The sequence below is a fragment of the Stegodyphus dumicola genome, chromosome 8 (assembly GCF_044657685.1).
Source record: "Stegodyphus dumicola isolate Sdum_Otavi_A_Nest chromosome 8, ASM4465768v1".
In the NCBI taxonomy this organism is placed as follows: Eukaryota; Metazoa; Arthropoda; class Arachnida; order Araneae; family Eresidae; genus Stegodyphus; species Stegodyphus dumicola.
Genome location: NC_140775.1, coordinates 29277390 through 29291180, shown reverse-complemented (window position 1 = coordinate 29291180; position 13791 = coordinate 29277390). Strand labels below are relative to the sequence as shown.

Genomic DNA, 13791 nt, shown 5'->3' with positions numbered 1-13791 from the left:
GCGATCCGTGGATTGAGGCTGTCAATGCATAGGTGACACGGAATGAATGAGTTTGAAAATCGTTTTTGTCATTCAAACGGCTCCAGTTCCTTTACGGTGAAATTCCTTCTCTTAGGTAGATAGCCTCCACATGTTTTCCCATAATTGAGGAAAACTATCTAAATTTACACCCACTGCTTACCTGAGACCGTCATGCCCGTAGATTACTAGTGACATCTACCTTGATAGTCATACTTAGTTGCATTTTATTTTAATAATCAATCCAAATGATATATTTTCAAGCACATTTAATTGATACTACATCAACTAATAATTTTTATGGGCATTTACAACCTCACTGTGTTAATGCAAGATATTGGTAATGGTGTATTTGAGTATTACTTGTCTGGGAAATCAAGTTTATTCACGTGCTCTGCCACATAGATTAGGACACTATTGGACTGACGTCCTGCCTGAGGTGGGCGTTCATGTCAAAAGCTTTTTTGAAGAAATAAAAAGAAATTGCTGTCTGATCTCGGTATGCAAATTTCAATTAATACCTGGAATAAATTTATACTAACCAGTTATGACAGACTTATGAATATAAGAATCAATCCTCCAGAAATTATACGTACGTATATAAGATATATAATCTTTCTTTAAAAAGTAGCTGTTTAAAATAGTAAAGAGAAATGGATAAAAAAGTTGCTACGATAAATATAACATTATAAATTAAGGCCATGTGAGAGTATAAATACTCTCTGTAGAAAAATAAAATAAGTAAGTAAAATAAAAACAAAATTTTTAAAAAATTCTGAAAGGATTCAGGTTTTTGACGTCGCATCAGAGGGTTCGTTAAGGTCTTTTAAGCTTTAGGCAATTTGCTCAGAAGGACTATTAATTTCGTTTTAGCGTTTTGCGTCGATTCACGATAAGCGTTGTTTCACTTTTCAAATTGTTGACACCTAATATTAGCGTCCTGTATTATATTTAAAAAAATTAAATACTGAAGAATCTGCATGAATGTATGTATGTTTCTCGCATTGTGGTAAAACAACGGTACCTAGAGCCATCAAAATTTGAATAATGTAATCTTCCATAGAATATGGGCATGTGGAAGCCCAAATTTGAAATTTGGAATTTATTTTATTATCGATTTCATATTTTGTAACACTTCAACGAATTTTTGATTAAAAAATTAAACGATTTCAAAGCGAGCAATGGCAACACTGTTTTTATGGGTGGAAAATTTTTATGTCCAACGCGCGAGGTTCTGTATCGGAAATTCTAGAGATATGCTCATTTTTAAAATTATTTTGCGATATTGCTGTTGAACTGAATTTTATGGTTTGAGTGCGAAGAACACGATATTTAATAAATAAAGGTAACACACAAAACGTTAAAAAAACGCCCCTTTGGATGTAATATAAAATCTGAAACCTTTCAGATTATTTTCCCAGGTTAATTTTTTTATTTATTTTTTTAAATTTATATATTATTTATTTATTTATTGTACTTTATTATTAACTACAGCTTTCTTCGCACTTAAGCCAAAAACTCAGCAGTAAAATCACAAGCATTTTAAAAAAGGCATTTTTTTAAATCCGATGTAAGGATGTTTTTTTTTACAAATTTCACAACACAGAGTTCTAAAGTAAGTCTCTTGCTTTCAAACACCAAAAACCGTTTGATAAAATGTAATTAAACACGTTAACGCGAACTGTTTGCGCAGCCGATATTTGCGGTGGTGTGAACTTTCGTTAAAACTCTATATTTAAAAACAGCACGAGTGTTAAATTGCACCATGTATATTTTTATATCCGTTACACAATCTCTTTACCTCGTTTGCTAATAAATGGATAAAGAAACTTGCAGTTTATATGTTAGATCATGATCATAAGATTTTACTTAATTACTATTTGTAAAATGTAGATTATAGTACACGAAAAACTGGAGTTAGTAATTTTGCAGTCACCCTGTTATAGGGTGTTGAAAACTGATTTTATTCGAGATATTCAATGTGGGTTAAAATAACATTTGTTGCAAAATGCTGCGAACTTCAAATAAACGACTTTTTAAATGATAAACGTAACGTAATTATACAGTGTCGAAGATAAATGGAAGATGTTGTTGATCATCGATTGGCAATAACGTGAACTGAAAACAGTAACATCTGACCGAAATGTTAAAAAGGGCCCCCCCCAAAAAAAAGGCTATTGAAATGAAGTAAACTGGAAAGGAAGGGGATGATTATTGGAATTTTGCTGGAAAATTGCCAGCTACACGGATCCTGTCTTATCACATAGTTAAATCGAAGTTTTACTGTATACGAAAGTAGTGCTTGTCGAAAGGTTTATATAAAGCGAAAGGGAGTGTTGTAGCTGAATCATCTGTCAGCCTGCCAAAAGTAGGTCTAAAGTGTTTTCAGAGTTCCTATGCAGAGTTTCGTGAGACCTCATGAGGAGGTGTGTTGTAGAGTTTTAAAGCTTCTGTGATGCAGCATATTAATCATCCTTTCCTTCAAGAATACACAGTCGAGTAACAGAAGTTCCAGGCATTTAGCAGTGGCGAAGTGACGATCGATTATCTTTCAGAAGACTATTTTCCCACTTTAGAACAACCGTGCAAAGATATAATTAATCTACCTAAAAGTGCCTAAGGGACTACGAGGATTTATTTTTGTTTAATGTGCCATTCTTAGAAGCAGAAACCATTACCGTAAGTGAAGCCAGCTGAAATTATGAATGATATCGTTATTGTGTAAATGGGATAGACCATGTATGTATTAAAAGAGGTTGTTTTGCTAGATACTGAAAGAATATGGGGTTAATAGTTTTTGAATATTTATAAGAAAACCTTTGATGTATAAGAAACCATGTATGGCCTGTTAAATTAGACACATTTTTTGTTGCTCTTCACCTCAAGTTATTTCCACGAATTGTTATAAATTAATTAACCGATCCCTCAAGGCCAGTTGAAAATGACATCAAAAATTGCAAATTTGGTAATTAAATATCCCGGTCAGTTTTTGTCTTACGGGAATCAAATTTCTTGTAATTTTATTTTTTCATAACGAGTATAAAACTTTCCCAAGAATTAAAAAAAAAAAAAAAGAGGAACCCAAAAGAGTTTTCCAAAATAAAAACTGGGAGACCGCATTAAAAGTTAAATTTCGTCATTTGTCCAAAATTAATTTTTGTTTAAATTAGGACATTGCTAAAACAGGAACATTTTCGTCATTTAAAACCCTTATGTAATTGGAAATATATTGCTATTATCCGACGAATGCGAAAATAAAGGCCAGGTAAGGGCGGGTGTATCTGTTTATCTGTCTGTCTATATCTATGTCTATCTATCTGTCTATATCTATGTCTATCTATCTGTCTATCTTTTTATATATATATTTACTCTTATTAAGTATTGCACTAATGAAAACTCTCTATATTTATATTTATTTTTGAAATTAATTATCTATCATCGTGTCGGGGAATTTTTTCATACTTTCCAAATTATTTAAGATTTAAATTCAGGTATTTTATAAAATTGATTAGCAACTTTAAAATTGGAATAGGAATTTAATCCAGAAATGCGAAGAAACGAAACGCGATCCTTACGAACTCGATGAATTGTTGATGATTGTATAGAGGGATACCAATTTCCCTTGAAAAACCGGAAGCATTCTGTGGAATCAATATCAGTTTTATTGTTTTAAGTATTTACTTTTTATTAATTTAGCGTTTTAAAATTAACAATTCCAATTTAATTAATCACAAATTCCAATTTTTCTTTGCTACACTGGTACACATTTATTATCTAAATCTTACTTGATATTTCCCAGGAGATTATTTTTCATTTACATACAGCTATAGATATTGCAATAAAAAAGGAGGTGCACAACTAGGTCTTATTAGCAGTCCCATATACCAAATTTCAACGCTCTGTGGCTAATCGTTTTTCACTTACGAGAGATACATACGTAACGAAAAATATCCCTTTTGAATCCATTTCATAAACCATTTTGGAATAAAGAGTCCTTTAATTCTGTCCGTGCGTGCTGAAGGCACTCAAATAGTTAAATCGGATTCAGGAACGTCAAAATGGATATTTCGGTTGAAATCTGGTAAAGGAAATGTTTCGCGATTACAATACTTCCTTTAGTTCGTACAAAGAAGTGAAAACGGCAATGAGTTAGCTTTTCAGATTTCCACATATAAATAGATATCTTATTTTCTTGACATATCTACGAATATATTGCATAGCATTATTTCTAGGTGTTTTGTTACATTGTACACTATGTTCACAAAAATCCTTACTGTGCCTTTGTTTTCGCAGTATTAAAGATTTTAAAAGTAAATGCCAATAAAACAAAATAGAGGGATGCGTTCCGAAAATTCTTTAATAACAAAATAGTTTTTTAAATAGTTCTCACTGTTTCCTCATTTAAATTTACAGTTTTTTTGCGAGGTCGGATGCCTTTAACAAGGGATTTAGCATCTGTACTTTCATCTCGAAAAAACTTTCAAACATAGTTTGGAACTGAAATATAATTTTGCTTTAATTATTCCTAAAAATAAAAACTAATTAGTAACACATATCCAAAAGTTTTCGAAAAAATATTCTTCCAAAAATCACAATTATGCAATTTACGCAATCTACCAACTGAACATTTGGAGTACATGGTTCCATGGTACTACATACTATGAAAATGATGGGAACGACTCGATTTCAAAGAATTTCGATATGAGAGAACGCGGGTATTCCCGAAATTTATTTTATTTCTGTGTGTATAAATGAGTAGGTTTTTATTGCGTGCTATACACAATGACATAATACATACTTTAATTCTATAAATGTTTGGAATAAAAATCGTGTTATCGAAATATGTACCTATATAAAGTGTTACAAGAGGATTTACGCATATTCTTAAATGTGGTAGAATAAAGCCGTATTGTCCATATATACGAGAGTTTCAGCAATTTTCTGAATGTATAAGAGCGAAACTATGTTATAAAAGGCATAACTGTAATTGATTTGTAATACATACAACTAATAGTTTTATGTACATCTGCAATATTATGTTCAATAAAAGTTATTTTTGATATCATACATTACACTAAGTTTTTGCATTTACTCATATTAAATCTTACATTTTGCCTTCTCTCTCTCTTAAGTTACTTTAAACTTCAGCCCCCTTCAGTTACATTAAATCTTTTCATTTACTTAAATAGAATCTTAACATTTTGCTTTCTCATCCTGCTTCAGTTGCGTCAAACTTTCAATCCCTTCAGTTACATTAAATCTTCTCGTTTACTTATATGGAATTTTTACATTTTGCTTTATCCTTCCCCTTATTTGCGTTTAAACTTCTACCTCCTTCAGTTATATTAAATCTTTGCCATGTGTAATGTGCTTTCAGTTACGTGGAAGAATTCTCTTCTCGCTTCAGTTAAGTTAAACTTTCCTTCTGATTTTTTCGCAAAGCGGAGAAAAGTGACAAGTGTAGTTCCTTTGTAAAAACGAAAGGATGTAATGTAAATTTTCGTAAAGCAAATATTACGTTAGGAATATTCTATATGGGGGGAAAGTCTGTAAAAACACAAGGTTTTTATTATAATCTTCTGTGAATGCGATTTTTTAGTACCGTAGCAGCTTATTTTAACAATTTATTTATTTATTTCAAAACATCTTCTTCCACAAAAAAACACACAGATTTTCACTTGCATTCATCATAATTCCCACTGCACCGAAAAACAATTGACAAATACATTTGGAAACAACGAACATAATAATCTTTTTCCAGAACTTTGACACTTTCATACATATCTATGTATTTTATATATATAATGCATATCATTTACACTCGAAAAGATGCGATATTAAAGTGACTGTAAATACAGTATTATGTTGACCAAAACAAACCACAAGGGTGCATTTTCTTTATAAATAAATATTTTCAGAAACACATTAAGGCAATAGTTCCATTATCTGTCAACCGTCATTGTTGCACAAAATGATGAATATCGTCTGCAAAGAAAAAGAATACGTAATTTTAGATAAAGACATAGCGAATAATTCATACTTCGGATGTAAAAATAGTTTAGTATTCGTGGTGTTAAATGACGCAGTAAATAATAATCGGCGTTTTCCCGTGTTTCTTCCCCCCCATTTAATGGTTAGTTTCAAAGTAGTTAGGCTGACTATACACTGGAATTGTATTGAATTTTTTAGCTGGGCAAGGTTTCTGAATAAAATGCCATTTTGTGAAAGCTTTTAGAGGTAATATGTCTGAATAACACTAAATAAAGCGAAGAATAATAGAAGGTTTATTTTGGGGGACTGCAAATTTTTTTTTATTGTTGTTCCCATTGTCTTTATCTTCCTGCCTTTGTTCTATTCTGAATCGGAAACGAATCTAGTTTAAGCATGAGATATTTGCTTTTTTAAGGAAAGTTACATTTAAGGCTGATTAAAAGATAGCATGGAATCTCAATTATCCGAATTAATGAAAACCGAGTAGATTCCGATAATCAAAGCTTTCAAGCAGTGTCTATCTGAAATGCTCATTGTAGCAATAGTGGTTTTATTTTTATTATGTCAGAATAACCAAGAACAGAATTAAACCACCAATCACATTTTTAATCATATCAGAAAACATAATATACAGGTGCTTCAAAGAAGATGGAATAAACTTTGGTAGAGGTAAAAAAAGATGGTAGGTCACTTCCGAAGTTTTGTTTATAAGATGCACGTTCAAAAAGAAAGTGCAAATTAGGTAAAGAGCATTTACTTTCCAACAAGCGTCAATTTTACGAGTTGTAAATGCTCTGAAGGACTCAAAATCTGAGAACATCTGAAATATTACTCCTCGGAATAATCTCTCTAAATCATCACTGCCATTGGGACAAAGGTATCCCTTCTGCTATCATCTCCTGTTTTTCGGAATATTCTCTTCATGAACTTCAAAGTTATGGCTTTTTCGACAAATTTTTATTGAGAGATCTACGGCCCAGTCTAGCCGTAGGGTTGCATCCCTTTTGTATATCCGTATCCTACTTCTAAGATAATGGAACCGATACGACTGGAGAAAAGGTGGTATGCTGTTCCAAAAACGACTTTGGAAAAAAGTACTGAAGTACCGTAAAACTTTCTTGTAGGCGATTTTGCCAGAATTATTGAAGAATATTTCAGCAGCCATTCTGCGGCGTATGTATTTAGGTAGGATGGAACGCAAACTTATTTTCATCAAGTCACAAAGATTTATATGGGTCACATTTTTTCTGGCTTGGCCGTTCAATTGAACGTAGTTGTCCTATAACTAAATTACCAAGATCACCCAGTCTTTCATGTCTCGATTTCTTTTTGTAAGGACATAGTTTAAATAGCTCTACCGTAAAAAAAATTTTATGTCTGTTTACGAACAGAAATTGGATTGAGTGAAGAAGGCCACTGAAATATATTTATTCATACAAATTCCAGACATTTGCCACTAAGCCATTACTCTTGATCTTGCTTCCCAATACTTAATCTAATCAAAAGATAATAGTACAGTGCATTCGTCAATACGCTTCTTATTCGTAGACTGTCGAGAGTTACAAAGAGTATGACATTTCTTAACTCCTGAAAAGTCCTTAAGTCGAACTTTAAAAAGACAGGCTTTCAGGCAATCGTGCCCAGTCAAAAGACGAAATAACGCCACGACTACAAGATGAAGAAAATCTGGAATAAATGGTTTTGAACTAGTGAGACACTCCTAGGCCTTTCCCTTAGCTCCATTTGATAGGTAGCAGACAAATCTCCTCTTAAATTCTAATTTAAATCGAAGTTTTGCAGAATTAAAAGTCATATGGTTATTAGTGGTTTGTAGAACAGTCGTTCTTTTCTTTGACAGAAACTGAAATATATAAATCACACTAACTATGTCATAGTCCTTTCTGTGAATTAATCAAATAGCAGTATATGCGATGCATCATATTTCAGGTAGGAAAAAGTATATTTCGTTGCTTGTTTTGTAGAAAAAAGATGATCATTGAAGCAGCTAAAGCACATTTTGTAAATGCGAAATATTTGTAATATCATATTTCAGGTACAATCAATAAATAGACCCATGGCAAAAATAAAAATGTTGCTTAGGTACTCCAAAAAAAAAGGGGGGGGGGAGACAAAAAGGATTGTAGGAGCACTCAAGACTAGTCTTTCTTATGCTAAAAGTGTTACGAAAGTAGATGGTATGATGAATAAATCATGAAGTCTGTAGAAGTACAAACATTTTTTTACGTAATAAGGAAGCGTTTTTATTGACAAAGCAGGTGAAAATAGAATGAAAGTGTCTAAAATCCGTTCAGATGTTAGTCCCAGAAGTGCATCTACTATCCTTCTCAGATCAGTTGTTTTTGTTGATCTTTGCGCTGATGTCGATTCAGATTTGGCTTTTTTCTCGAATTACTTTTTTAATCCAGTGTCAGATAGCTTTTGCCGTTCTTAAATTTGTAGAGCATCATTCACTCTTAGACCTTCTCTGAGGACCACAGATGAAACTGTTCCGTTTTTGAGATATAGGCCTTTTATCCTTAGAGCATATTTAACACATTTCTCGATTTCTTGTGTTTTCCTCAGCGACTTTGATTTTTATAAAGTAAAGAATATTTTCTATCTTTCTTCCCTTGTACTTTTAGCATAGGAAACAACTTCACATTGTGTACAGATTTTGATAGCTTCCATACTTGTACCATAGCACTCTCAAAATAGAACTGAACTACTCCATTGCACCATGAATCAATTTAAGAAGGACAAAAAAGATATATGCGCATATATATATATGGGATGAAATAATTTTGAAGAATTTATCATTAATTTTTTTGCAGGGAACTTGGACAACTTGGTTACGAAAGGCACCGATTCACGTTTTAGTCATAGTCGAGAAATCCGCTGCGTAGTTGGCTGGATATTGCGGTGTAGTGAGTGACCGGATGGAATTTTGGAAGAAGCATGACCAGTCTGAAAGTTAAACATAATTTATTTTTGGATGACGAATTTTTTAACCACATATTTTTTTCATTGGTAGAAAAAGAGGGGTACTAGCTCTTCTCACAATTTTAGATATATAATTACATTCCAAATGGCGGAGAATAGCTAGCAAAGGTTAAGCGACATACTGCGAGCAATAATAATTAATTTGTTAATAAATATCTCATATTTTTATATCTTACTTTTTTTTGTAATAATTATTATAGGCGGCTAGTGAAGTAAAAGGAGACCTCTGTACGTTTATGTGCAGCTCGCATTCTTAATGATGCTTAGCAGACGAGAAGTAATGTTCCTTACTACTTTCTTTTTTACTGTTCTCGATATTATATCATTTTACATTTTTGATTATAAGAAGTTAAAGATTTTCCTCTAAAAGAGGAATGAATCCTAAATTTCCTCGAATCTGAATCCGAATTCTAAATGATTCTCGAAACTCTGGAATATTTTAAATATCAAACTTCTCGAATCCTTCATGTATAATAGTAGTAATAGTAAAAATAAAGTTTTACTTAAGATTAGTTTAAAATTTTTTAATAAAATTAAAATATGAAATCTGCATTTCATGAAAAATTAATTTAAGATTCCTTCTTTTAAAAATACACCTACACTTGTTAAGAAGATACAAACGAGAAACGCGATAAATGAAAGACTTAATTAAAATGATCGAAATTTGAAATTTATTCCATTTAAATAATTTAACAAAAATTATTTGAATAACAGTTTTTTTTTTTTTTTTAATATTTTTCCAGAATCCTTTTAAAGCAAATGTAGAGAGAGAAGGGTTACATCAAGAGTTAAAATATTTACATACTAATCTCAGAATGCCAAAAGTTTCTCAAGAAAATTAAGAGAGCCACCACGATCCAAGTCCCCTTAAGTTCTTCTTTTCTTTTTTAATGAGCGCTTCTTTAGATACAAATAAAACTGATCTTTTCAAAATTTTGAATTTAAACGTTTAATAACTTTTGGGTTAGGATTTAGAAAACTGGGAACGAGATATTTACAATGTTCCAAGCCTCTTTCAAGATTCGTGTGATTCGAGGATAGGAATGGTGTACCTCCTATTTCCTCCCATGTGTTGTAGTGTAACTGATATAACACACGGAGTGATTTATTTGGGAATTTCTTTGTCAGAGTTCAGGTAATATGAAGCTTCCAAAATTGACAATAATAAAAATAATCAGACTTCTTTTCTTTTGTCACCATAAACTGTTTTAACATTTTAGAGGAATTCTTTTTAATTCATTTAGAGAATTCATTTTAGAGTATTCAATTAAAAAAACTATGACCAGAGACTTTTGCCCTCTGATTTTTGGGTCTCACTTGATCCATTATAAAGGCACTTTTAAGTTAATTAACCAGTTTTTATAATTTCAATCTGTACTACAACTTTTCCTTTTCGTTAGCCCTCAGGGTGCAAATGAGTTAAAAGTATTTAAGGGAAGGGGTTGGAATGGTTTAGAGAAACAGAGCTTTTCGGCAGCGACGCTCGCAGCTTTACATTCAGTCACTGAGCTCTACCAGTTTCTAATCCGGTATTAGACATTTACTAGAAGAAATAAAATCACGCTCAATAGCCAAAGTTTGAGCCAACTTTGTTATGCCCCAAATTTGTGTAGTTCTCGGCTATGACAGCTTTTTAAATTGCAAACAAATTTTACATTATGTTAGTGACGCTGACTGATAAGTCCAGGCTTGAATCCCGAAAAGGCATGGGTGTTTCTAAGCATAAAGTGTCTGTGCGGCAAGGGATCATTCAAAATACGCTGACGAAATCCTCTTGCGAGATCAGTCGTAGGAGAAGAGAAGTGGGAGATCCTTTTTCTGGATTTTCTACCTCAAAATTAGAGAGGAACTGCATAGTTATAGCTGTGGGGACTGTATCACCTGTGTAACAACCTGTGGTCAAAATCTGGTGTTCCCACTCAATTACGCCTGTATCTATTACTTTAATACCCAAAAATGACGGAGTTCTGATTCTACTCTCAAGTTGTACCCTTTTGTTAAATTCAAGCTTAAATAACGTAGTTAGTTTAAAACCTTCAAAAGACTTACCGTACATTCCCAGACGGCAGCGGTAACTTGTTTGGCAGTCTAATAGTGTTCGAAGGGCTTTAAGTTTATATTTTACAAATCAAGAATCTATAGTTTGGCTGAAAAGTGATTATCTGAAAATGTAAAGAACATGAGTATTCAAATTGTAATACTAAATGAATTCAAAAAGTATCTTATATTTGCTTAGTCAGCATTTAAAATTAATAATTAAGAACAACAACAAAAAAAAAAAAAAAAAAAAAAAAAAAAAATAGCACTAACAAGAGTTTATGTAGTTTTTTCCAATAATGAATGCACTAAAAATGTTACGTTTAAACAGGAAGCCAAATCTATGTTTCCTTATACTGCAGCTCATTAAAATTATCTGTCCTAGAAATATAAGACTAGCTTTATTTAATCAGGATATCCTTTGGAAAGAAGAGGAAACCTTCTAAAAATAGAAGCTAATAAAGCAGCCAAATTAACAAATACGCAGGGAAAAAAACTCTGTGAAAGGAAGGCATTGACTTTTATTAGTGTTATACCAAAAATATAAAGACAACTCTGACATACCATTACTTTAAAATCAACCAAAATCCAACCTTAATTTTGTGTATTGTTTTCAAATTCATAATCCGAGATGGGAAGAATCCTACGTTCGATTATCTTTGGAAATTCACTGAGAATGTTCATTCAAATCAGCACAATATGTAAGGCTGAATTTTACTTGCCTTTTCAATTCTTTGAAGTTGGCAGTCTTTTTTTAAGGATGTGAAACTTTGTTGCCGCAAATTTCAGCATTAATTTAGAATGCATTCTTTCCTGAAATGGTCTACTTTTTTTAATGTTTGCATTCATTACTAGGAGGTCCTATGGCTGCAAGGGGCAGTTCTTAAAATTGCTGCAACGATATACAATATACAAGCTCTCTTGAAGTATTTACAATATACAAGGGCAAATAGTTTTAAAAAGTGTCAAAATGGCATATAGGAAAATAAATGAAAACTCCACGTGTAGTTTTGAAGAAAAATTTTAATTCCGACGTTTTAAAAGTATATTATTATTTTGCTTGTTTTAGTTTTCGTTATTGCTGTTCGCAAAACCATCGATGACAATTTAGAGGTCTAATTGATTTCTCCAGTTTCATTAGAAAATTCTTGTCACAATTAGTAGCGCTTACATTAATTATGAGAAAATTTCACAGTACTATTAAAATATCTGGAACTTTGTTGTGATAATGGTATTTAAAAAAAAAAAAAAAAAAAACTGCAAAAATTCAAAAAGATGCCCTTCCATGTTCCGGTTTTGTTTGCTTTAATAATAATGGAAATACAACTCCGAGATGCTTTTCTGTTGTAGAGGAATTCTTTTTCATTAATTTCGTTTTGATCATAATTTAAATGATTTTCGTAGTTTACAATCAAAAGTTTTGACGGAATAAAAAAATATACAGTAAACCTTTGTTAACATGAATCTCGAGAGGTCGAAAAATTAAGAGTTTGTGTTAAAAATGTTCGTTTTAACTCGTTTAAAGCTCAAATTTTATTTTTGGAACATTTATTTTCTACAGTTAACCATTTGCAGTATATGTTACGTAAGTACTATAATATATTATGTATGTCATCATAGAAAACGCTACAGTAGTACATTAATGACCGTACTGTAATTTGAGAAAATGCCCTCACAGATCCTTTTTCGGTGAAAAATTCCTGTATGTTGCACTGTTGCAGACGGGAGCAAAAATTCCTGGTGACTTCACAGTCAACTTTACTCACGGCTTCCGTTAAATTTTCGAAAATTTAGGTCAGTTTGGTTGAAGCAGCAAAATGCACTCGTATTTAGAAACCAACCGCAAGTTGGTGAAAAGCTCGTTTGCCGCTTTCCTACCGTTAAACCTTAGAGTGCCGAATTTGACCTTAGGGGTCTACCATAACACGGAGTAAAAGTCTCACAACAGAGGATCCCGCATTCCCTAGACGGAGCAGTCTAAGCAAGGCTAGTAGTGAGACAAAGACCGAACTGATAGATACATATTTTAATTGAAAGGGAAAAATGCATCAAGAATTCATTCCTCCAGATCATACAACCTGTCCAGCTTCTATCATGATGGTTTTGAGAGATTTTCATTGCAAAAGACCTCATTTGTGAATAAATGGAAAAAGTGGCTGTGTTAATGGCCACTCAAGCCATGATGCCTTGATAACGGCTTTGGTGAGAAGGTATCTAACAGTGTATTCCTTATTCTTCAGTTCATTTTATTTAGCATACTGTAACTATTTGGTTTCTTTTTTTTTCCTTTTTTTTTTTAATTATGGAGCAAAAGTCCAAATCGAAGATCACCTTTTTAACCTCCAGAAAGATTTTTCAAACCAAAGCGGAAGAATGCTAAACATGTTTCAATGAACTAATCCTAAAGAACATTTCTGTCATGGTACAGTGGCTGAGATCAGTGCAGTAATAAAGAAAGGGACTATTCTGAAACCAAGGGAGATAAGATTAAATTCAAGAAAATTTTAAAATATATTTAATCTTCCCTCTCTTGCCAATCCGCCTGGTATTTGGCACTCTGATGAAAAGTTTCTTTTAAAATAATATAATAATCTTATTCATAATAATATTATAAAGCATAAAAAACATTTGGCATTTTAAATTTCCACTTCTTGACACAGTGTTGATTCTCATTACACATTTTAAAAAATGTTTTGATGTAATTGAGCAGATTGGAAATATCCTGATCTAATAATAATTATTTAA

The 13791-nt window shown here is 32.2% G+C and overlaps 2 long non-coding RNA genes across 13 annotated transcripts in view; one reads left to right on the top strand and one right to left on the bottom strand.

The window, feature by feature from the left end:
• LOC118186613 (uncharacterized) overlaps positions 1-13791 on the top strand; it is a 746791-nt gene that overhangs the window by 256349 nt on the left and 476651 nt on the right. The window lies entirely within an intron of this gene.
• The window catches only part of LOC118197774 (uncharacterized), a 465671-nt gene that overhangs the window by 182391 nt on the left and 269489 nt on the right, over positions 1-13791 (bottom strand). For 8 of the 12 annotated variants that reach the window (XR_015042521.1, XR_015042516.1, XR_015042514.1 and 5 more), the window contains 2 exons: positions 11059-11171; positions 4832-6003 (listed from right to left, as the gene is read on the bottom strand). The exons of 2 other annotated variants lie outside the window; for them this stretch is intronic. This is a non-coding gene — a long non-coding RNA (uncharacterized LOC118197774). Of the gene's footprint in view, positions 1-4831; positions 6004-11058; positions 11172-13791 lie in introns of those variants that run through there. 2 more of the 12 variants (XR_015042512.1, XR_015042510.1) reach the window with 2 other exon arrangements.